The following is a 26,319-nucleotide window of genomic DNA, read 5'->3' on the forward strand; positions in this document are numbered from 1 at the left end:
TTATTATTATTATTATTATTATTATTATTATTATTATTTCTTCTCCATGCCATCCAATTGGTAAAATATGAGTGACAATCATTGACCTCAAAGTTTAACACATTCTTCAGATCTTTCTTTCCATTTTCTCTCCTTCATTCATTCAGTCTTCCATACTTATCTGTCTGACCTCGTTTTGTTAACTTCTACTTACTTCCGACCACGAGAAGTAACGTACAGTAACAGAAACGTGTCCTCAGTAACTTCCATGTCGGAGTCTCGAGTTTGAGGCGTGCCAGTGCCTCCTTTTTTCTTTTCTTCGCTATTTTATCTTCTTTTGATCTCTTTATTCTATGACAAATGAAGTGATTTATGAAACAGGTAAAAAATATGGCAAACTTATACAATTAATACTGTAAATACAACTCTCGTCCGCCTCTGTGGTGTAGTGGTCAGTTTGATTAACTGCCATCCCCGAAGGTCCGGGTTCAATACCCGGCTCTGCCACGAAGTTTGAAAAGTGGTACGAGGGCTGGAACTGGATCCACTCAGCCCCGGGAGATCAACCGAGTAGAAGGGCTTAGATTCCCACCTCAATCATCCTCGAAGTGGTTTACGTGGTTTCCCACTTCTCCAGGTAAATGCCAGGATGGTACCTAATTTAAGGCGAGAGAAAAAGCAACCCAGGAGGATAAACGGATTAAGAAAGAAAGAAAGAAAGAAAGAAAATTCTCTCATGTCGGGCTGAGTGGATCAGACGGCTGAAACGCTGGCCTTCTCACCTTATCTTGGCAGGTTTGATCCTGGCTCAGTCCGATGGGATTTGAAAATGCTCAGATACGTCAGCCTCGTGTCGGTAAAAATTTACTGGCAGGTAAAATAACTCCTGCGGGACTAAATTTCGGCACCTCGGCGTCTCCGAAGACCGTAAAAGTAGTTAGTGGGACGTAAAGCAAATAACATTATTATTATTATTATTATTATTATTATTATTATTATTATTATTATTATTATTATTATTATTATTATTATTATTATTATTAAACCGTAAAAGTTGTCAGTGGGACGTAGAAGATCAGATAAAATAGGAAGTAAGAATATGGCTCTGGCGTGCGGACAGAACACACGGACGCTGACGACTAATCTTGCTCTAATCTCTCACTCCTCCTTCTTCTTCTTGATCCTTTATTGGGCTCTGTTTGCGCACTATAACCAGTTGCTGTGATTGGTTGGTTTAAAGTGTTTGATTATTTCTCTCGTCATTCGTTCGCTTTGCTCCCGACTATGTTTACATTGAGAGCTATCTCCTAAGAGTGTTGCTTTTGTTTGAATCTTTATTATTATTATTATTATTATTATTATTATTATTATTATTATTATTATTATTATTATTATTATTATTATTATTATTATTATTATTATTATTGTATATCGGATTGAAGTTCGTTAGATGTTATTAATACCTGGGATACGAAAATTAGATGTTTTTTAGTATTCATTCTACTGAGATCGTCACTCGGACGCCTGCCATGTTTACAAACTCTGTCTTATCGCACGAGGCTTTCCCAGTGGGTGCGGTAGAGCACAAGCAATCAGTCGTGAAGAGATGTTCGTTATGGAAGGTCTTTGTTTTCGTTTGAACAGAATAACTGAATATAGCGTATCTTGAAATAAACGGTCACAGGTGAGTTCGACTTCTCTTTTCTAGACAGACAAATGGTAAAGTCTTCAATAATACACAAGGCACTTATTTATTTTTTTATCTTGCATTAAACTTGTATACAGAGTCGATTAATGATTCGCAACCCCTTTCAAACTATTTTGTGTGTGAAATATAATAGTGTTCTATTTATTATTATTATTATTATTATTATTATTATTATTATTATTATTATTATTATTATTATTATTATTATTATTGTTTCGAGTTTGAACTACGGTTAACAGTTAACTTGCTGGTTAGTCTATTTTTCTTCTCCCAGAACTTCATCATTTCGCTGTGGTTCCCCTTCCTCTCCGCTGACCATATGTTCTTGGACTTTCCATTTTGCTTTTCCTGGAACCCCTTGAATTTATCAATATTAGCTCGAAACATATCTGTTAAAGAATTCTTTTGTGTTGATGGCAAGTTCCTCCAAGTCCTTTCTTGTTTCTTCTATCCAATTAGTAGTTGCTTTTAATTTGATGGTGTAGTTAAAGATTTTCTTTGTTAGTCGACTCTCATCCAATCTTATGAGGTGCCCATAAGGCCTCAGTCTCCTCTTGTGTATGGTGTCTGTCTGTTGGCGTATATTTTCATTTTTCTTCCTCCATGAACAATCGTTTCGTTTTTCGGGTCCTAAGATCTCTCTCAAGATTTTTCTTTCTTTCTTCTGTACCTCATCCATTTTCAATTTCTCATTCAGTATCAGACATTGTGAACTGTAAAGAGGCCTGATAACCGTGGTATAGTGTTTGATATTTTCTTCTTCTCTTTATTATTATTCCATGACTAAATGGTTAGCCTTCTGGCCTTCGGTCACAGGGGTCCCGGGCTCGATTCCCGGCAGGGCGGAGAATTTTAACTATCATTGGTTAATTTCGCTGGCACGGGGGCTGGGTGTATGTGTCGTCTTCATCATCATTTCTTCCTCATCACGACGCGCAGGTCGCCTACGGGAGTCAAATCAAAAGACCTGACCCTGGCGAGCCGAACATGTCCTCGGACTCTCCCGCCACTAAAAAGCCATATGCCATTACATTACATTATTATTATTATTATTATTATTATTATTATTATTATTATTATTATTATTATTATTATTATTACTGCATCCATAGAAGTCCTAATTTATTGTGCAAACAGATACAATGATGTTATTTAATGTTAACACATTTGCAAGTTTCCATTCTTTCGTGACTGTCAGTGTTATGTTATGATCACAAGCAGATCTGCGATGTTTTTGTTATAAACGCGAAATATGATTTACGGGTTTAGCTAGAAGTATGTGTATTTCAATGGCGGCTAGTGGATTGTGAATGCATCTGGGTGGTGGGGAGGGGGCCTTAAATGATCATAAATAGAGTCCGAATGGCAGTAATAAGTTAGAATACTAACTCACCGAGCTCGATAGCTGCAGTCGCTTAAGTGCGGACAGTATGCAGTATTCCGGAGATAGTGTGTTCGAACCCCACTGTCGGCAGCCCTGAATATAGTTTTCCGTGGTTTCCCATTTTCACACCAGGCAAATGCTGGGACTGTACCTTAATTAAGGCCACGGCTGCTTCCTTTCTACTCCTAGCCCCTTCTTGTCCCATCGTCGCCATAAGACCTATCTGTGTCGGTGCGACGTAAAGCCAATTTGCAAAAAAAAAAAAAAAAAAAAAAGCTTCATTTTTAGCCTCCGTGGCTCAGGCGGCAGCGCGTCGGCCTCTTACCGTTGGGTTCCGTGGCTCAAATCCCGGTCACTCCATGTGAGATTTGTGCTGCACAAAGCGGAGGCGGGACAGGTTATTCTCCGGGTACTCCGATTTTCTCTGTCATCTTTCATTCAAACAACACACTCCAAATATCATTTCGTTTCATCTGTCAGTCATTAATCATTGCCCCAGAGGAGTGCGACAGGCGTCGGCAGCCGGCACAATTCCTATCCTCGCCGCAAGATGGGAGCTTCATTCATTCCGTCCCTGACCCGGCTAATGACTGGAAAACAGGATGTATGTTTTCCTACTAACTCATTTGGTTGGCAGGAAGTTGCGTCTACCCCGCTCTTTAGTAATGTAGCGAGGGTAGCATAATTTCTAGGGGTTCTAATAGGTCTTATCCTTAATGTTTATGCAAATCTCGTAGGAATAACGTTGTGCGGGCTAGTTTGGTATGTTTGCATTCTAAGTTATTACTGCCTAAACATCCAAGTTCTAGTCATAAATATATCATTTGTAAATGTATTAAACAAACGCTGGAAAGAAAAAAAAACACTTTGAAGCCATTTAATGTTTATATGTCGCGACGTTCTTACGAAGAAAGATATATGCACATTTCTCCCCTAAGCGGAACAACATAGAATTACGGATATGTTTTGTGGCTTAGAAGACGAGAGAGCGAGTACAGATTCTTTGCTTGTTTCTCTCTTAGTAGCCTCTTACGACATGCAGGGGGTACAGAGCTTTTCACTCCTCGCAAAGGGGAGATGAAAATGAAGTAGCGTATGGCTTTTAGTGCTGGGATTGTCCAAGGACACGTTCGGCTCGCCAGATGCAGGTCTTTTGATTTGACACCCATAGGCGACCTGCGCGTCGTGATGAGGATGAAATGATGATGAAGACGACACATACACCCAACCCCCGTGCCATGAAATCAATCAATGATTGTTAAAATTCCCGACCCTGCCTGGAATCGAACCCGGGAACCCTGCGATCAAAGGTCAACACGCTAACCAATTAGCCATGGAGCCGAACAAAGGGAAGATAAATAGTTCCGATAAATCGATATAAATATATAATTTTCTCTTCCTTCTGCAGTGTTCGGAATCTTAAAATTTTTCACTCCCAAGTTCTTTTCAGTTTTATGCATGTTCTATGCTAGATTTTCTGGATTAATCAACAATTGTTGTTGAAATAGGCTAAATAAAAATACCTTTTATTCACACAGCTACTACATAGACATGGAACGACAACATTAGCAATAGTTTCCTATTGGTTCGTTTACCAGAACTTGACATTGGCGTGATAAATGTGTACAGCTTGTTTCACTACAACTTATCTTCACTATATTCATAAAAGTCAGGCTCATCATCATTCCATAGCATTTCTAAAATATAATCTTCCTTCATGTCTTCTTTACACTTCTGTGCACTCATCTCAGAAAACAGCTGTGAAAGAATAACACAAGGCACTCGCCACTACAAATAAGGGCAAATATAATAATAATAATAATAATAATAATAATAATAATAATAATAATAATAATAATAATAATAATAATAATAATAATAATAATAACCTACAACCTGTTTTTCCAGTCAGTGACCGGGTCAGGGATGGAATGAATGAAGACCCATCTTGCGGCGAGGATAGTAAATGTGCCGGCTGCCGAAGCCTGTCGCACTCCTCTGGGGCAATGATTAATGACTGACAGATGAAATGATAGTGGAGAGTGTTGCTGGAATGAAAGATGACAGAAAAAAACCGGAGTATCCGGAGAAAAACCTGTCCCGCCTCCGCTATGTCCAGCACAAATCTCACATGGAGTGACCGGAATTTGAACCACAGAACCCAGCGGTGAGAGGCCGACGTGCTGCCACCTGTGCCACGGAGGCTTCAATAATAATAATAATAATAATAATAATAATAATAATAATAATAATAATAAATCTTAAAAATACGTTAAGGCGATTTATGAATCGCCTCTCTTCTGAATGGAGCATGTGATGAATAACTAAACTACAGAGTCAGACTGAACTCGGAAGTGGAGAAGAGCGCATTGCTTGAAATCCGAGTAAACTCGTGTTTTGGACAGCGGGAGACATGTTAACTCGGACATAGGATGGAAAAGGCTAGGTCTAATTAATGTTTTATCGTTAAACTTATTTGTCACTGCTTTGTTTACAGCCTCTCTTTACAGGTCTAATAGACCAACATCAACATCTTCCAAAAACATATCTTTCCGCACACCAACATTGCGTCCACTCGTTGCCTGGTTACGGTGTCGGTTTTTGTCCACGCTTTCTGTGGGAGGGGGGGGGGCGATATAATAACACCCACGGTATCCCCTGCCTGTCGTAAGAGGCGACTTACAGGGGCTCCAGGGGCTCTCAACTTTGGAGCGTGGGTTAGCGACCACGGGGCCCTGAGCTGAGTCCTGGCATTATTTCCACTTACTTTTGCCAGGCTCCTCACTTTCATCTATCCCATCCGACTTCTCTTGGTCGGCTCTTTATTCTTTTCTGACCCCAATGGTATTAGAGCAGTGGATGCATTGGGAGTCTTTCATTTTCACGTCCTTCCTTGCCCTTGTCTCCTTTGGCCGATATCTGTATAGATACAGACATGCAATTTTTTTTCTAGAAAATGTGTTTTCTCTATATCGAATTTGTTCACACATATATTTTTCACTTCCTAGCAGCAGAAAGACGCTCTCCTGTCTGGCAGGGTTCCGTCGTCGTTCTGCTTCTCTTGAAGAAATTTAAGAAAATTATCCTGTCGAAATTTTTGAGCAGAACAGAAGTTGTAAATTAAATTTTAAATAAAAACCCCTCGTATCAAGGGAGATATTTTAAAATTCGTGTGTTACGCTTTTTATACCGTAGTATTTAAATTTGAATTTCGAAACAAAATTCACAATAAACTTCAATTTGGGATTGCCTTTGTCTAAATAGTCATTTTCCTGCATGATGGTAAAATGGACGGACAGATACGAATCGATTTGCAGCCATAATTCAACTTAAAGGCATCGCAAACGTGTAAACAGTTGAAATCTCTGCAAAAATATCAGACAGATACAATATATTGCTTAATTTGTCAAATTCACACAGCACGCAGCAGAAAAACAGAAATGGAACAAATGTAAAGATACGAACAGTATTACGAATTACCGAGACGTATTCTAATACGACTTTATCCTTTGGTGGAACAATGGCATGACGAAACCCAACATCTGGAGTGCAAACCCCAAAATAAGCACGATAATCCGATAATGTCAAATTGCCCCAATAACCTACTGTTTCTCTTTCCCAAATATATTACAGTACTAAAATAAATATAAACAGTACTATATTTCTAATTAACAGGGTTAGGATGTTGGTGACATGTCATCTTTTAATTGGCTCACAACAGACATTGCTAACTTGTACAGAAATCCAGATCATAGTTTCCACATTGTAGAAATGCTCATTTATTAGGTAATTTTTGGTAATTTTTTGCTATTTTGTATTTTTAGGTCATTTTCTAAAATTATACGTCATTATTCGGTCATTTTAATGAATTTATACTTTTCTACTCATTTTCTTACATGTTTGAGGATTTTGAAGCATTTACGCGTGTGGTATTGGATATTATCGCAACTTTAAGTGAGGATGAATACGGGGATTTGAGAATCTTCACAACGCTTTGTCAATCTGGATACGAAAGAATGTTCACCGTTTACTTCTTGGAAATGTTCACATTCCAGGTGAGACACCTTCAATTGGAGAAGTCTTCCTCGTGAACAGTCGAGATTTTCTTCTGAACGCGAAGAATTTCACCTTGTTTTCTTGATATGGCAAAAGCCCAAAAGCTAGTTATAATTTCTATAACATACTATGGTCATTTGACGAGAAATCGCGTGCATGCGGGGTAAGGGGTGCGGAGGGTAAACATTGCTGCTGCGCATGCGCGGATCTCAAGTCTCAAGGCCTGACAAGAAACAGCGGTTCCGTCCGCGGTAATTCTTGTCAACTAAGGTGCTGCTGCGAAGTTTCAAATTGGTAGTGCAATTGTGCTTTAGTTACACATTTGCTGCAAGTACTGCACAATGAGTTTAATAATGAACACGCTTCTCTTTCAGAGAGCTCGCACTGTTTATCACGACTAATGTTGGTAGATGCCTTTGCTGGCGAGATGTAGTGTTTACAGTGCACTATGTCTTCTGGTATGGGCTATATCAAATTTGTTACTTTCATTGACCTGTCTCAGTCTCAACCTTGGCTTTGACGATATGAAAGTGACTGAGGTATGAGTGATGCTAGTAATACGATTCTTTATGCAGCCAGTCCCTGTTATGAATGGTGTGAAAATATTGCTCATAGGTTCCGTTGGTGCATGCATTTCAGTGGGCTTGGCAGACTGGTATGTAATAGCAACGGCTGGCTCGTGAGGGAAGCAACGGGAAACTACCTCACTCCTCATTTCCCTAGTATGCCTCTTTAGTGATGCCTGGGTTATTTATGACAGCTCTTGGCTGAGCTGCAGAGGATCAAACCAGCCTTCGGGCTGAATACCCAACATACATGCAATGTTGGTAGCTTAGTACAGTATCATTCTGTTACTTGTGCCGTACCTAGTAGCTACCGCGACTTCTTGTGAGACGCAGATAGTAAATATAGCCTATACCAACTCAATTAGTAAGTTGATTCTAAAATTTGATGCTTGTAGTTTAAAGGGGCCTAACATCGAGGTCATCGGCCCAATTCTAAAATTTGGCTTTTTTTGAAGTTTTTGGATCATTTTACTGGATTTTTGCGTATTTTATAGATCATTTTTTTTAAAGATTTTAGATCATCAACATTCTGGCCCTGCCAATTGATTACTCTTTCCTAATTCGTCATATCACTATACCTTCTAAATTCATAATTTTTTTAACATTTCTCTGAGAAAAATGTACTATTTATCTGATCAAGTTAAGTATTTTAGTGCGAAAAATACAACTGTATTCAGTATAAACTCAAGCATTTAAGGGGATGGGGAAAATCAATACGAAGAAAATCAAAATTCAACGAATTAACGAGAACATAGACACATTTAAAGAATTTGAAACTGTGTCCGTCATGTTATATCTTGTGTTAGTCAGTCATAACCAGGACAAACATCTGTGAGGATGAAGGAATTGCCCTGGCCAAACGTGTCATGACTAGACCTTGGATTTTAGGCTCTAAAAAAATTAGTTTTGGCGCCTAAAATAGGCTTTTAAAACAAGTAAATAGGCTTTTAAAAGAGAAAATAGGCACTTAAAATATGTTTTAAAAATGTGTGGATAGGAAGGAAATAGACTTTAAAATATTACAATATACACTTAAACTGTACCGTGATAATTTTTTACTTTAACAAACGTGGTATCCATATTCTTAACCAAAATAACTGCAAAATTAAGACAGAATAAAAAATAAATTTATCAAAAACAATATAAAAAAGTCATGTGTCAAAAAAGTTATGGATTATATGATATATCATCAGTAATGATCTGAAACAATACTAAAATCACTGTACACAATTACAGCACTGTAGGCATCCAATAACGGTGTAAACGCGAATGGAGTATGTGTTTATTATTTGTGAGGAACATTCCTACAGTACTTTCACTCGTAGTTTGCTTTACAGTACATAATAATAATCTTCTGCAAATTTTCCACAGTCAGGCTGTGTCTTTTGTCTGTTAAAATCATTCTGAAAGCAGAAAAAGAGCGCTCCACATTCACAGATGTTAGAGGGGCATAGGAAAATTTACCTACATTTTTCAATTCAATTTCACTTGGTAAGTCTACCTTTTCCCCATCCATTACCTGATGTACCCTTTTCAGCACTGAATAACCTGGGTTCTTCTGCAGTACACTAGACCACTTGTCTCTTATTTTATCCCCTACCTTGCCCCTAGCACTTTGTATGTTATTCTCAGCTTCCTCAATTACAGAAAATTGCTGTTTGAGACTGTTTCCTTTTTCCTCCATTTTTGAAATGGTGACTGGAAGAAATTGAAAAATTTGCCTGAATATACGCAATGTCTCTCTGAACACTAGAACAATCATTTAACAGCTCTTTGACAGACGACACACATGCAGAGTTGTCCGTTAAAGGCAAATTATCTATCACAGCCATGATTTCCTCAAGATGTCCTGCATAATACAGGGCAGCTTCCATCCAGGAACTCCAACGGGTGATGGTAGGCTGTGGTGGAAGGGTAGTAGAGGGGAGTTTCTCTCAAAAGATGGCTATTCTTGATGAAGTCTTACAGAACACTTTCTTCATTGTTGAAATGAGAGTATTTACTGCAGGAAACTCGGCCCTAACTGTTTCTGCGAGTCTATGCAAGGCATGGGCCATGCAAGTAACATGAATTAAAGAAGGGTAGAAAGTTTTGAGGAGAGGTGCAGTGGCAATCATGTAGGAAGCAGCATCGGAGACAAGGAGAAGGACTTGAGAATCATCATCACTCCCAGGATACAACAATTGCAACCCCTTGTTGATGAAGTATGCAGTGCTTTGACTATTGACTTTCTCAAGCTGTATAGAGCAAAGAAGGTGAGTGGTAGATGCCTGATTGGGTTCCAGTTTTCCTACTATAAGGTTAGCAATGTACCTGCCCACAGAGTCGGTGGTTTCATCCACACACAACCATATGCAAGACTCCCCAATATCCTCCCTGACTGACAAAATGACCTCATTGTAACAAATATGTAAGCAGTTTTTCTTTAATTTAGATGCTAATGCGATGTGCTGCTTGGTGTATTTCTGAAAAAAAAATCTCTGAAAACCGGATTATGCACAGCATTCCAAGGAATATTTGCTGCAACTAGGGCTCTACACATATCAGCATAGAAGCCATTATGGGTTGTAGGAGATATAGTTTGTGTGAGCAGAGTCTGTCTAATGTTGCTTTTCATGGCTGCTTTCGCTTTGTGACTGGCAGTATCTGCATGCTGCTGAAGGTGGCATTTTTTCTCATGTGAAAGCTAAAATACAATACAGTGATGTCGATTAGGGACTAAGATGAGGAATAGAAAAGGTGAGCTATTGAGTAAAATTTGTAATTTTGAACTATTTTAATTAAGCCATTATTACTCTTCAGTTAATTGAGAACAAGAACACTACAGTCACCAAAGGGCCTTGGCTTTCAATAACGGTTGCTGCCCAGCTCATGGCCTGCAGATATTGGGTAGCGTGTGGTCAGCACAATGCATCCCTCAGCCATATTGCCTTGCCTCCGTGACCCCTGCCCACTGTAGCTTCTCAATTGTCCTCACTATGCTGGGTCAACACCGTTCCAGACCTCATAGATTTCTAAATTACTGCCGGTATTGGAAATCGAACCCAGGTCGCCTGGACTAGGTCTCTACAATGAATTAGAGGAGCCAATATTAAAACCTTAGTTTTAGATTAATACGAAATTTAAGATATATGCACATACCTGTTTACTGCAGTACTGGCAGAAAATAATCTTGGCATCAAAAGTCATCCCTGGAAATTGTACAAGCCACTGTTGTATATGCGCATTCTTAGATGATGTTGTTTTAGGCATGATGAACTATATTCACTTAAACAAATGTTCTTTCACTGGCGACTTGACACAGTATGTCCCTTCTTACTACCTGCTCCTTGTTCTTCCTAGATAATCCTTCTCCTCACCCTGTCACTCGACACAGTACGTCCTTTCCTATCTGCTCGTTGTTCTCCTGAGCTAATCCTCCACCTCCACCCTTCACTCAGCATTCCTTTGGTGACAGTTGTCTAGGGAAGAGCACATTTCTGTGAAAAAACCGCCCTCTGCTGTTTTGCTCGTTCCAGGAATGTCCATTGTGTGATTGTAAAAATTACAGTTGAAATATATTTTAAATGTAGAAAATAGGCATTTTTAGGCACTAAAATATTAAAATAGGCTCTAAAGGTCCAAATAGGCATTTTAGGGCACTATAAAACTGTATTAATGCAAGAGATTTATCATGAAACGTCAACATATTTTTTAAAAATCATGTTATTACATAACGAACGAAATAGGCATTTGCCTTAAAATCCCAGGTCTAGTCATGACTCAGCAGACACATTCATGGAAATTTCTTTATAACTCGTATTAAAGTCGAGACTGGTTCGAACAAGTGGTTTTCATCTTCCTATGCAGACAGAGACGTGGTCTCTTCGCTGTTCGGAGATGCAGGAATATAGATGTCTTTGAAATGTGGTGCTAAAGGAGGATGCTTCGCATTACTTCCACAGCTCTCCATACCAATGAGTTTATTCCGAAGGGACTACAATCAAGGTCAGGTTGTCAACTATATGTAAACAAAGAATTCTGCGATTCTTTGGCCACATTTGGCGACTTGGGGAATGGAGCCTAAAATGATCACTTGTTGCAGTAAATGTCCCTGGAAAGAGAGGTCGTGGACGACCTCCCACACGCTGAATGGACACCATTAAGCAAGTAATTCGGACGTAACTATTTTAAGCACCTGGCAAATGCGGAGGTTGTACTTTACTTTAATTCTTTATTGTTCGTGAAAAAAAAAGTATAAGTTCAAACTACGCAACATTTCATTACAGGACCGAGCAAGTGGCCGCGTGGTTTGGGTCACGTAGCTAGCAGCTTGCATTCGGGAGATAGTGGGTTCAAATCCCACTGTCGACAGCCCTGAAGATGGTTTTCCGTGGTTTCCCATTTTCCCATCGTCGTAATAAGACCTATCTGTGTCGGTGCGACGTAAAACAGATTGTAAAACCAAACTCAGACACACACAATGCAGGTGAATTATTATTTCACATGTTTATGGCGTGGTAACTTTAACGTGTAGAAAACATGTTGAATACGTGGCTGAATACTTTAAATTAAGTGTGATAATATTTTGTGTAATTACTTGGAAAGGAAGGAAATCTGAAAAAATATTAAAACTGACTTATTCTAAAATAACAAGGTTCTTACTCTGAAGTGATTACACTTTTACGTGTATCCTTAATATTAAACTGCCGGGCTGAGTGGCTCAGACGGTTGAGGCGCGGCCCTACTGACCGCAACTTGGCGGGTTCGCTCCTGGCGCAGTCCGATGGTATTTAAAGGTGCTCGAATACATCAACCTCGTGTCGGCACCGGCACGTAAAAGAACTCCTGCGGAACAAAATTCCGCCACTTCTGCGTCTCCGAAAACCGTAAAAATAGTTAGTGGGACGTAAAAACAATAACATTTTTTATTAATACCGAACTGTAGAACACGCCTTGGGCTAACATAATATGGACTTATTTTGCGCATTGGATGACGTGTAGGCCTACTCTTTTTCCTGAGCACTCAATAGTTCATTAAGGTCATGGCCACTTCCTTCTCCGCCGAGTAAGTTGGCAGCGTAGGTCGGACCGCATAGCTATGCGTTGTTTTTTTTTTTTTTTTTTTTTTGCTAGTTGCTTTACGCCGCACCGACACAGATAGGTCTTATGGCGATGATGGGACGGGAAAGGGCTAGGAGTTGGAAGGAAGCGGCCGTGGCCTTAATTAAGGTACAGCACCAGCATTTGCCTGGTGTGAAAATGGGAAACCACGGAAAACCATTTTCAGGGCTGCCGACAGTGGGGTTCGAACCTACTATCTCCCGAATACTGGATACTGGCCGCACTTAAGCGACTGCAGCTATCGAGCTCGGTAGCTATGAGTTTGCATGCGGGAGATGATAGCTTCAAATCCTATCTTCGGCAAGCGTGAAGATGGTTTTCCATTTTCATAACAGGTAAATCTATGTATATAAAATAAGAGTTTTGTCTGTACATTGCTTAGAATTTGAAAATAATGGTATTTCTGCATCAGTCATGTCCACAGTAACCAGGAAATGCACTTTTTACTTTTCCGTAATTTCTGTCTGTCTGTCTGTCTGTCTGTCTGTCTGTCTGTCTGTCTGTCTGTCTGTCTGTCTGTCTGTCTGTCTGTCTGTCTGTCTGTCTGTCTGTACACGCATCACTAGAAAACGGCCAAAGATAATTTAATGAAAATCGGTATGCAAAGTCGGGGAATAAGTCGCTACAATCTAGGCCATGTGTGTGTATGTTTAGTCATCAGCCCGAAGGCTGGTTGGATCCTCAACAGTTCCGCCATGAGCTGTCATAGATGGCCTAGACATCACTGAAGAGGCGTACTAGGGAAATGAGGAGTGAGGTAGTTTCCCGTTGCTTTCCTCACCGAGCCAGAAGTTGTTATTACAAATCAGTCTGCCAAGCCCACTGAAATGCATACACCAACCGACCCTATGAGCAATATTTTCACACCATTCGTAGCAGGGACTGGCTGCGTAAGGAATGGCATTACTAGCATCGCTCATACCTCAGTCACTTTCATTTTGTCAAAGCCAAGGATAAGACAGAGACAGATCAATGAAAGTAACAAAATTGCTCTAGCCCATACCAGAAGACTTAGTGCACTGTAAACACTAGGTCCCGCCAGCAAAGGCATATCTAGGCCATAAATAATTTTATTCACGGTGATAGAAATGGTAGTTTAGGGGAAGGCCTAAAATTTAATTTTTAAATATTTATGTTTTTAGCAGTCCTATCTTCATAAAAATTGGTATGCAAAGTCTAGGAATACGTCGCTAGAATATAGCCTATGAATAATTTTATTCACGCTGAGTGAAATGGTAGTTTAGGGGAAGGCCAAAAATTTAATTTTTAAATACTTACATTATTAGTGGTCCTATTTCATTGAAAATTGGTATGCGTAGTCGGAGAATGAGCCACTACAATTTAAGATATAAGTAATTTTATTTACGCTGAGTGAAATTGTAGTTTAGGGGAGGGCCTAAATGTAATTCTCGAATATTCATATTATTTGTTACCGTATTTTTGTGGTAGTTAGAGGTGAAAGAAGGTGCGGGTGTGAACGGGTCTCAAACTACGAAATTAAAGTTAATGTAAAATTTAACAAGGTTATATTCTCTTTTCAAAATCAAGAAATAACAAGCATGGAAGGTACAGAGTAGCAAGGCAACAAAGAGCAACAACAGTATTTACAGGCTTTGGGCTTCGAGCCCCGGACTCACAATTCTTGAGCAGTTAGCCCAAGCTTGCATGTACATAAGGTTTAACAAAGGGGCAGAAAACCCCAATCACGCCCAGGAGCACTTGCTCCAAATTACACAGTAAGACCTCCTAGAGGCACGCAGAAACAAATTCCAAAAGAGCGATGCGCTCTCAAAATTTTAAGCCTATCAAAAGGCCACACCGAACTCCACCTTCAAGTTGTCCTCTAAGGACATAGACACAGGGGTAAAATACCCAACCTACTGAGGCCTATTAAGTGAGAAAAAGGTTAATTACATGACCTCTAAAATAACAATTTGAGAGGAGGCGATCTGCACTCCTAATACATTTGTTTTAAAACCTAATCTGGCTCTAGGCCACTAATGCAAGGGCTAATCCCATCCTACAGAGGTGACTTTAGAAAAAGAACAATTTACATTACATTAAGGAAGAATCGGTTGTGAGAAATAAGTTCACCTCAAAACAATATGAGTGGGAGCTCGAGAGGGTTAAGCACTCTCTATCCCAATATGTAGCTTAAAAGATAGAATAAATACAAAGCGTCTTTACATTTTAGGGAAAGTTACATGGTGGAAACGCTTCGGACCCGCCCCGAGAGTTAAACTGCTGAGCTAGCAAGAAAAGAAGTTATTAAATGGCCATTACCTGGTTGTTGAACTGCTGCCCGAAGAAAGAGGCGCTTCCCGCCCCCTGCTATGTACTTTACACACTGAAAGATGGTACTGAAGTGGCACCGAGACCCGAAAATCAGCAGTTTATATACTCTCGCGGAAAGTTCGAGGCGTTTTTGGAATGAGAACACCCTCCCACAAGGATTTTATTGGATCACCAAGAAACCCCCTACACAATACGAAGAAGAAACATATTATTGGTGGAAAATTAATTCGAGAAATTCAGGATTGGCTAAATTCAAAACAAGGGGAAAGAAAGGGGTATACAGCCAACTTAAACAATAACAGAAAGAAATTTAACAAGAAACAAACTTTTGAAATAAAAATTTCTCCAAAAAACAGTTCTTTCACTTCGCACTAGGGTGCACCATTGTAGTTTTTCAGTAGTGTCCTCTAGAAGAGAAAGTTCACACTTCTTACTACAGGTAAAACAAAAATACATCAAAAATGACCCAGTTCAAAAACTCCAAAATTTCCAAGTAGTGACATCTTCTGAGAAACTTGAAAATTAATACCGTAGATAAAGTTCAGACTTCCTCCAGCAGAGGAGTTTCAATTGGCGCAAATTTTAAATAAGCGGCGTGGAGGTGTACCGCCCGGTACATTATTAATTGTCGTATCGATAAATACTACATAACCAAAGTTATAGAGAATTAAATTTCCGACCATTTATGTCTTATACATTTTTACCGTACCGGCTATGATAACACAGATATACATGAATTTGTAATTTTGTTGCTAAGTCCATATCAATGCCGAGCCACGAGAAAATGGGTTAACATAATTTAATGAAAATCAGTATATAGAGTAGGGGAATAAGAAACTACAGTCTAAGCTATAAACAATTTTATTCATCTTGGATGAAATTGTAGTTTGGGGGAAGGCACCTAAAATGTAATTTTTAAATACCAATGTTATTGGTCCTATCGAAAAGTACTATATAAAAAGTTATAGAGAATACAATTTCCGATCATTTATCTTTTATTCAGTTTTACCGTACCGAATATGATAAGAGTGGTATTTCAGAGTGGGAATAAAACGAAAGTGAAGGCCTATAATATCGAAAGTGCATAACATTGATCAACAATAACATTACATTGACCATTGTTTATTGTGATGTTCTTTGTCTCTTATGCTGCCTCTCAACTCCAATAGATGGGATTACTGCTTCATACCGAGTATAACAACATGACTGAATATTGGCGGGAAATAGCCGGGGAGTTAGAAAACTTTCTTTTTAGCATGCCATTCCTCTGGTTCAGACATTTTCTGATACAGCTGGTACGTAACACACTGGATCATCATAGTATTTCAGCTATTCGATTCCTACTATGACGCGCTGTTTTGAATGAACAGTGTGCATACTTAAGGCAGAGCCTCACTTAGTGGAAGTAGTAGTAGTATGGCCTGGTCTAGAATAACAATTTAGGTCTTTTCCAATTTATAGCACCACAATATTCACTAAATAACTCAAAATTCAACTCTGAAAAAAGCCGTTTCTTTCTCTTCACTTTTATTAAATTCTACATTCAATTTATTCCAAACTAGCACGGAAGAGAGGGTTTCTCTTCTGGCTTGGAGGAAAAATTTGCCTTCAAGTCAGATAGATATTTCCGCCGCCAGTGTAGTAAATTGATATTTTTCGACTCATCGGGTACTCCTAGCAAAGAGAATAGTAATTGGGCATAGTTTTTGCCCTGGGAGTCTCCACTATTCGACCCTCTCCCTGCCGAAGAGTGTTCACGGATCACGGCTGTCTGCGGTTTGGTCATTCCAGGTCTGGAACTTTGGACTGTTAGATAGTCAGCGTAGTCCTGTTCGTTAAAAGTGAGAAAATGTGTGGTGTTTCATTTGAACGAGTATTTCGTAATATGAAAGCATTCCTATTGACGTCATTGTATGTTCATTTCATTTGGGAAAGCCACTAAGACAGTCTTTCTGAGGATGTAAAAAGGCATTATAATGAAAACATCCCAACCTCATTGTGACTGATGGTATGAAATTGGGTCTACCATCACAGTGAAAATTCCCTCAGTCTTCATATGAGAAAAGATGTTTGGTGACCTCCCGTCGCGTTTATAGGGTAACGTTAAGAGCTATACAATTTAAGACAATCTTGCTCACGACGTGTACACACCTAACCTAGAATTCTGTATACAATGTAGAATTCCGTAGCGAAGCACGGGTCCATCAGCTAGTGTTGAATATAATTTAATTAAGACAACGGCTGCTTGCTTCGCAGTCATAATTTTCCTTTACCCCAGCATCGCCGAAAACCTGTATGCATTAGTACTTTTAAAACAATGTTAAACAAAGCAAAGAGCAAAGGCATATCCGTTCAGGTCATGGCGGCCCTTGGAGGGGTGGAAGGTAAAGGCTTCCGTAACATCGACATTTTGGTGGGGTAGAGTGGGTAGTTCCGTGTCCGGTCGCCTTTGCCCTCAAGAAATAACCCGGTGCTCATTTTTTGTGTAGGCTGGGTGAATCCCAAGGCCATGTGCACCTTCGGAAGTGGAAATCTCGTTTCTTACAGTTTTCCACTTTCAGACGGGGAATGGAATCCACGTCCTTTCGGATGAACCGAGCACGCCTTTACCACATGGGCCAAGTAGCCCCTAACGTTAAAGACGTAGCAAAAATTAAAACAATAATTGAAGTCACATTCGTAGTACGTTTTGCAATTTACTTGTGTTCAAGATTTTGTGATAAGATCCGTTTGTTCCACTGTATTCTTCCAGGGTAGGCTCCAATGCCGTACCCAGTGAGGGTGGTGGTGGTGGTGGTGGTGGTGGTGGTGGGGTTGAATGATTGAATTTAACCAATAAATATTTCTCGATAAAGTAGTTAACATTTTTACTGAAAAGAGGTTTAAAAAATTATTGGTGAGAAATATGAACTGTTGATTTTTCATCGCGTTTGAGGTTCTCTTTGCGAGCCTTATTCTTGCAGTTACTCAAAGGATACTTTAAAATGATAAAATAATTTGTTTTAGGGACCGCCATGAATTATTAAGAAATAAACATGAGCGCGACAACTATTCGGAACGAAGTTAAAAGGACACTGAAAAATTGGAGGCTACAAACTGTATAGGCCTACGTTGTTTAAAAATCAGACCGTTTGTTTGAATTCGTTACTGAAAGTACGGTAAGTAAGTAAGTAAATACGTAAGTAAGTAAGTAAGTAAGTAAGTAAGTAAGTAAGTAAGTAAGTAAGTAAGTAAGTGAGTAAGGAATATTTCATTAGAGAATGTCTCGACGGCTCGATATAGTTCCTTTATATGTCCTTTCATAATGAATGAATAATAAAGTAATATTACTTGAGAAAGAACAAGGAGACTTGTAAGTTGATTTACTTTGATACTCTGTGACGCAAGTCGAACGGATATTGAGGCGAGTTCTACGAAGTTTTGATGTGCTCTTCCACGATACCGGCATGTTTAACATATTTCAGTGGACAAAAATGGCGGAGCGACGTGTGTGTTATGAAAAAAGAAATGTTTATCATTTCCTCCCTAGCTTCTCGGTATTGCCATATCAGCTAAAATAAACAAACATATCTTCCCTGTTATGATGGTTTGGCTCTCGCTGGGGGGGAGGGGAAGGAGCACGCGAAGTGGGAGCGACTTCAAATAAACGAAGGAAAGGAGTGTTGATAAAGATAAAAATATACATTAGAGTGCATGAATAACGTTCATATGTGCAAGTTCTTACAGAGAGAGATCTTCGAAGAGGAACATTCTACGGAACAGATAATGGAGTTATAAATTCAAAACAACCCGTCGTAAGTTAACGTATGTAACTAACCTATTGCAGAGTTGCTTACAATTAGAGGTATTATTCTTTCGCATTCATTTATGTACGGTTTCGCGAAAAGGAAACGATTTTTCGCGTTATGTTGCGAAATAGTATGCCATCCAGTGGCCAGTATTTAGAAAGAACTCCACCCTAAACCTTTCACCTTATAGGCCTATAATATTAAATCGAAAAGGTATTTCTGTCGAATAGAGAAATCCTTATTCTTTCTTTTGTTTTTCTTCACACGCGTAATATTGGAATACAATTTTAAGCTCGTTATTTTCCATGAATTTCGCTTCAGTTTAGTATGTACCGTATCGCAAAATAGATATATTTAGCTTAAAACTGGCCTTATCGCTTTTATTAGCTGTTATTACGAAAATACAATATTCTATCTTCTTAACCGGAATCATATGATTCGTTAAGATCTCAAAATCGCTTCAAATATTTTTGTCGCGTTTATCACTAATGCGAGAAACCATTCCTATACTTACAATAAATTATTTATATTAATCTAATATAATTATGCTAATATTATAAAGAGACAACATGAGTTTGTTTGTAGGTATATGGAGACTAATCTCAGGAACCACTCAGCTCAGTAATTCTGCTTGATGATGATGATGCTTTTTGTTTAAAGGGACCTAATACCTAGGCCATCGGCCCTTCAGTAAATCTCTCACCATTAAAAGGCATATTTTTCTTCCAAATTCATATATATAGAATAAGTTTTGCCTGTACATTGCTCAGAATTTAAAAAATAATTGTATTTTTGTATCGGTCATGTCCACGGCAACAAGGAAATGCACTTTTTACTTTTCCGTAATTTCTGTCTGTCTGTCTGTCTGTCTGTCTGTCTGTCTGTCTGTCTGTCTGTCTGTCTGTCTGTCTGTCTGTCTGTCTGTCTGTCTGTACGCGCATTACGAGAAAACGGCAGAAGAGAATTTAATGAAAATCGGTATATAAAGTCGGGGAATGAGCCACTATCATCTAGGCTACAAATAATTTTATTGACGCTGAGTGAAATGGTAGTTTAGGGGAAGGTCTTAGATTTAGTTCTCAAATGTTTATGTTATTCGTGGTCCTATCGATAATTACAACATAACTAAAGATATATAGATTTGAGTTTCCGATCATTTAAGTCCTATACATTTTTACCGTACCGGCTATGATAACAGAGATATTCATGAATTTGTACCGAGCTCGATAGCTGCAGTCGCTTAAGTGCGGCCAGTATCCAGTAATCGGGAGATAGTGGGTTCGAGTCCCACTGTCGGCAGCCTTGAAGATGGTTTTCCGTGGTTTCCCATTTTCACACCAGGCAAATGCCGGGGCTGTACCATAATTAAGGCCACGGCCGCTTCCTTCCAACTCCTAGGCCTTTCCTATCCCATCGTCGCCATAAGTGCGACGTAAAGCAAAAAAAAAAAATGTATTTTTGTTGCTAAGTCCATATCATCGCCGAACCACGAGAAAATGGGTAAACAGAATTTAATGAAAATAGAGTCGGGGAATAATAAACTACAGTCTAAGCTATAAACAATTTTATTCACCCTGAATCAAATGGTAGTTTAGAGGAAGGCGCGTAAAATTTAATTTTTAAATTCCTATGTTATTGATCCTATCGAAAAATACTACATAACAAAAGTTATAGGGAATACAATTTCCGATCAGTTATGTTATATTCACTTTTAACGCACTGACTATGGTGAGAGTGGTATTTCAGAGTCGGAAAAAACTAAATGTGAAGGCCATCGAAAGCTCATAAAATTGATCAATAACATTACGTCAACGACATGAAAGATCTACATTGACCACTGTTTGTTGTGATATTCTTTGTCTCTTATGCTGCCACTCATCTCGATAGAAGGGATCACTACTACCTACCGAGTATAACAGCCTGCCTGAATATTGGCGGGAAATAACTGGGGAGTTAGATAATTTTCTTCTTTAGCATGCCGTTCCTCTGGTTCATACATTTTCTGATACTGCTGGTACGTAACACACGGGTTCATCATAGTATTCCAATTATTCGATCCATACTTCGAGGCGTTGCTGATTGCAATGGGCAGTATCCACACTTAACGGAATAATAGCAGAGGAGTGTTCACGACTCACGGCTGTCTGCGACCTGGTAATTCCAGCTCTGGAACTTTGGGCTGTTAGATCGGCAGCGTAGTACCGGTACCGTTCGTTAAAAGTGAGAAAATGTGTAATTTTTAATTTGATCGAGTATTTGATATGATAGCATTGCTTTTAATCGCGACATTCCTACTGGCGTCATTGTTTCAGTTGATTTCAGTTGGGAAAACCACTAAGACAGTCTTTCTGAGGATGTAAAAAGGCAGGTGGAGAGTGAGTGTCTGCCATTATAATGAAAAATCCCCACCTTGATCGTGACTGATTGTAGGCAAGGCGGGCTACCATTACAGTGAAAATTCCCTAACCCAGTCTTCACATAAGAAAAGACGTTTGGTGACTTCCCCGTCGCGTTTATAGGGTAACGTTAAGAGTTATGCAATTTAATACAATCTTACTCACAACATGTACACTACCCAACCTAGAATTCTGTATACAATGTAGAATTCCGTAGCGAAGCACGGGTACATCAGCTAGTTACGTTATATTTAGTTTCTGCCGGGCCGAGTGGCTCAGACGGTTGAGGCGCTGGCCTTCTATTTCCAACATGGCAGATTCGATCCTGGCTCAGTCCGGTAGTATTTGAATGTGCTCGAATATATCGGCTTCGTGTCGGTAGGTTCACTGGTACGCAAAATAACTCCTGCGGATTAAATTCCGGTACCTCGGCATCTCTGAAAACCGAAAAAGTAGCTAGTGAGACGTAGAAACTAATAACATTATTGTTATTATTATTATTATTATTATTATTATTATTATTATTATTATTATTATTAGATGCGAAAAAGACCAGAAAACTGATGACGCAAAGCTCACTTAGAAGTTGTGCATTTCCTTCTTTGCCAGGCAGCCTTCAGTTTTTCTCTCATCGTGGTTCTTCGTTCTTCTGTCCACTTAGCTTCTGTCTTCTTCTTGTGGTTTTTCTCTGACTCTACTTCCCACTTGTTGATTTTCGTTCTGTAGCAGGTTCGGTTAGCGATGTCGGCCACTTTGATTCCTGATTTTTCCAGGTCTTAGCGGATTTCCGTTGTCCACCTATTTGTTTTGATGTTTTCTGTTGCCTCAAGTAAGATTCTTGTCAGTCTGTTTTCTGGAAGGCGTTTGATGTGTCCGTAAAATTTCAGGCGTCTTTTTCTGATGTCGGCCGCAAGGTTTGAGAGCTCCTTGGTTTTTGTACGAGATTGCAGTCTATATCCTTCGTCAGTCAGTTTTGGGCCGAGAATTTTTCTGATGATTTTACGTTCCTCTTTCAGGATGTCTTCGAGTACTGTTTTCCTGTGGAGATCCAGTGTTTCACTCGCGTATAGTATTTCAGGTTTGATCACAGTGTTGTAATGTCGAATTTTGGTGAAGATTGAAAGGCATTTTTTGTTGTAAATGTTTTGCGTTCGGCCGAGGGCTCTCTTCATTTTCTGGATGCGGACCTCGAGGGCCTTCTGTTCTTTTCCTGTTGGTACTATAATTTCTCCGAGATATCGGAACTCAGTTACTTTTTCGATTGTGCCAAATTTCGTGTTCAAATTCTGGAGGCTGCAGTGGTTGCACATGACCTTGGTTTTTGAGAAGGAGATTTGTAGGCCGAATTTTTCTGAGCATTTCTTGAGAGTTTCGATTTGGCTGATTGCCTGTTGTTCGTTTGTTGCAAGGACCGCGAGATCATCTGCGAAAGCGAGACAGGAGATTTTTACATGTCTTCTTGTCATACTTAATGGTTGCCAATTTCCTTGAGCTTTTAGAGCTTGTTCCCATTCTCTCATGATTTTGTCCAGGGCTATGTTAAAGAGTAGTGGGGAAAGTCCATCTCCTTGTCGGACACCGGTTTTTATCTGAAATTTTTCAGATATATTTCCCATGAATTTTACTTGGGAGGTTGTGTTGGTGAGAGTTAGTCTGATGATTTTTTAAGTCTTGTCGTCCAGTCCGTACGCACTCAGTGTTTGGAAGAGAGATTGCCGGTCAATGGAGTCGTATGCTTTCTGGAAGTCCATGAAGGTGCAGATTGTGGGTTGTTTTCTTGTGTGTCGTAGTTTCAAGATTGTTTTCAGGTTGAGTATCTGTTCTGCACAGGATGTGGGGCCTGAAGCCCGCTTGGTATTCGCCTATGAGTGGTTCTAGTTGTTCCTGTGTTCTTTGGAGGAGGACTGCAGAGAGGATTTTGTATGTGACTTGCACCAGGGAAATGCCCCTGTAATTGTTCACATCTGTTCGGTCACCTTTTTTGTGAAGTGGAACGAGGAGGGCGTTTGTCCAATTTTCTAGTAGTTTTTCCGTTGTCCAAATTTCTTGTATGATTTGTGTGAGTTCTTGGAGAGAATTCTTTCCTAGATGTTTAAGAAGCTCTGCTATGATGCCGTCGTCTCCGGATGCCTTGTTGTTTTTCAGTCGTTGTATGTGTCGGTGTATTTCCTCTTGTGTAGGTGGGGATGAGTCTGGGTTTGGGTTCGGGTGGGGTTTAAGTAGTAGTAGTAGTAGTAGTATTTATTCATTCATCATGTCGTTTACATATTTACAGGACTCTGTTTTATATATACATAACTCTTCTAATAACATTATTACTTGAGAAATATTAATCTTATAACTAAACCACATATATTACAGAAGTAGTAGGACATATTATCAACATATTAATACTTAAAATAAATTGAACTACTAACTATCTCTTGCACACATTAAATAAATTATTATTATTATTATTATTATTATTATTATTATTATTATTATTATTATTATTATTATTATTATTATTATACAAAATCACACCAACCTTATCAGAGTCGAGTAGATATCAGTAAAATACCACGTAAGGTGAAACCTTGTGTGTGGTAATTTAGAATATTAATTACATAGTGAGAAATATATTTTAAATGATGCCTGAAATACGAGTATGGGTATGAGTGAATGACGGATATGATCAACAGCACATGGTGGAGCATTGAATAGAAATTGGATATGGTGACGTGATATTCTCATTTAGTTATTTCTTCCATAACAGTTTTATTATCCCTGACAAAGGATTTAAGACACTTCAGACTCATTTTCTGACATAATAAAGTAGTTTGTAAAGAACCGGGAAGGACATTAAAGAATTTTGGAATGAAGTACAAGAAACTGCGCTTTGTTGGTTCTGGGCAGTTGAGTAGTGACTCGAAGTATCTCGCGAGTTCCTTGGTGTTTTCGTCATCTGTGAGTGCCAATTTTCCGTTTTGTTTTCTGAAGCAGAGGTTCTTAGGCGTGTACCCATTTAATCTGTTGCGGAAGACGCTATAAAAATCTCTGGTGTTGTAGTTGCGGAAGTCCTGTTCGGCCGACTTCAGTTGGTCCTCCAGGTATTTCCTCTTGGTTTGTCTGATGAGTTTAGAGGTCTGTCTGCGGACTTCGCGGAATTTTTCTTCGTTTTCAGGTGTACGGTTGTTGATGAACTTCTGGTATGCGTTTTTTTCTATTCAATATGGCTTGGTCACATTCGGTGTTCCAAAACGGGTGTCTGTTCTTTTTCTGTAATGGGATTTGCTCTGATGCACTCTTCATGATTTTTTCGTGGAATTCGTTCCAAGTTTTGGCTGGCATTTTTTCCCATGTTTCCCTGAGATTTGATGTTTTTATTTGTGCTGTGTCCAATTTTTTGTTTGCCTTGGATTTCTGGTAGAAGCGTTTTGGGGTAAATTTCACTTTGATTCTTGTTAAATGATGGTCCGAGTCAATGTTGGCTCCTCTGCGGACTTGAACGTTGTATACTTCTTTTTGTGCTGGGAAGGAGATGGCGACATGATCGATCTGGTGTTTGCCGCAGCAGGTGTTGGGTGATTCCTATGTGAAGAGGTTATTGGGGTTTTTCCGTAGGGATGTTGACATGATTTTCAGGTCGTGTTGTTGACAGAGCTCGATGAGGCATTTGCCATTTTTGTTGGTCTTTTCGTGTGCTGAGAATCTTCCTGCGGTTTTTCTGTAGCACTTTTCTTTACCAATTTTACCGTTGAAATCGCCGAGGAGAATGATGGTGTCTTTTTCAGGTATTTTGATGAGAGTGGTTTCAAGTTTGTTCCAGAAGTTTTCTGTTTGTTTCTGATCTTTGCAGTCGTTGGTGGGTGCGTGGGCATTTACAAAGGTGTAGTGGCGATTTGCACAGCGAAGTCGTAAGGTCATTAGTCTGTTGTTTATGGGTATGAGCTCTTCTACGGAGTTCACGATCATTTTGTGTACGAAAAAGGCCATGCCTAACATTGGTGTGGCTTTTCCTACTGTTCGTGTAGTTTTGCTCTTGAAAATGCGGTAGTTGCCATATTCTGACGTCTCCGACTCAGTGAGTCTGGTCTCTTGTACGGCGAGTAGCTGGATTTTTTGCTGATCTAATTCTGATGTTAATCTGAGAAATTTTCCTACTTGTAGGAGTGTGTTTACGTTTAGCGTGCCGATCTAGAAGGGCGTTTTAATGGGAAGTTTGCCAGAGAGCTCCGACTCTCTCTTTCGTGTCAGCCCGGCTCCTCCAGAATCCGAGTGGCCGGTTGCCGCCTTCGTTTTCAGTTGGCGGGTGGATTGGTTACCACCTGGAGTAATGTTGTTCTTACTTGCACGAATCATGGTGTGCTTGTTCTCAAGCGATTGGGTTGATCCCGAGGGATCGGAGTACAATCAGGTGGGTGAGTTCCTGAAGGTTTTCTGAGGCAGCCGCTCCAACTCGGAGTACAGACGCTGACCAGTTGCCGCACCAAATAGGTGAACAGACGCTACTGGATTTATTATCCTATGCCGTTGGCCATCTAGTGGCTCTTCCGCCTTTAGGGGCAGTTTCCCACCCCAAGGGCAAGAGAGTGCCCTGAACCTCTACCCGCTCATCCGCCCTCCGAAGAGGCCGTTTGCACTTGGTAGAGGAGGACCACTTATACCGGTGGTCACTCGGTTTGTGGACGCAGTTTAACGTCATGCCCGGGATATTATTATTATTATTATTATTATTATTATTATTATTATTATTATTATTATTATTAGTAGCCTATTCTTCTTCTTTCTTCGAATGGGCCAAATAAGGACCACGATGTTCAACTTTTCTGCTTGATATTGGACCAATACTCGCGCATTATCTGGCTATGCTTCTGTCTTCTTTTATTTGAACAAAGGGCGCTTCTTTTTTTTACATGATAGTCTGTCCTGAAATCTCTTTTGCTTGATTATTCTCCTGAGAGGTGCTCGGTTTCAGTTACTCCTAGTTCGTGCATGTCTGCAATACAACCTCTTCATTGTAAGCAGACGTCACGGAATGATCTCGAACGGGTCATGTCCTTCC

The 26,319-nt window shown here is 39.6% G+C and overlaps 1 protein-coding gene across 4 annotated transcripts in view; it reads left to right on the plus strand.

The window, feature by feature from the left end:
* Positions 1–1,553: 1,553 nt before the first annotated feature.
* Positions 1,554–26,319, plus strand: part of LOC137501824 (uncharacterized) — a 41,017-nt gene continuing 16,251 nt past the window's right edge. Inside the window, exons 1-2 of one of the 4 annotated variants that reach the window (XM_068228821.1) lie at positions 1,560–1,663; positions 18,098–18,249. The gene's annotated coding sequence lies outside the window, so the exon portion shown is untranslated. Of the gene's footprint in view, positions 1,664–18,097; positions 18,250–18,757; positions 18,896–26,319 lie in introns of those variants that run through there. The other 3 variants (XM_068228819.1, XM_068228820.1, XM_068228822.1) reach the window with 3 other exon arrangements.

Source organism: Anabrus simplex, chromosome 8 (genome assembly GCF_040414725.1).
Source record: "Anabrus simplex isolate iqAnaSimp1 chromosome 8, ASM4041472v1, whole genome shotgun sequence".
Taxonomy (NCBI): domain Eukaryota; kingdom Metazoa; phylum Arthropoda; class Insecta; order Orthoptera; family Tettigoniidae; genus Anabrus; species Anabrus simplex.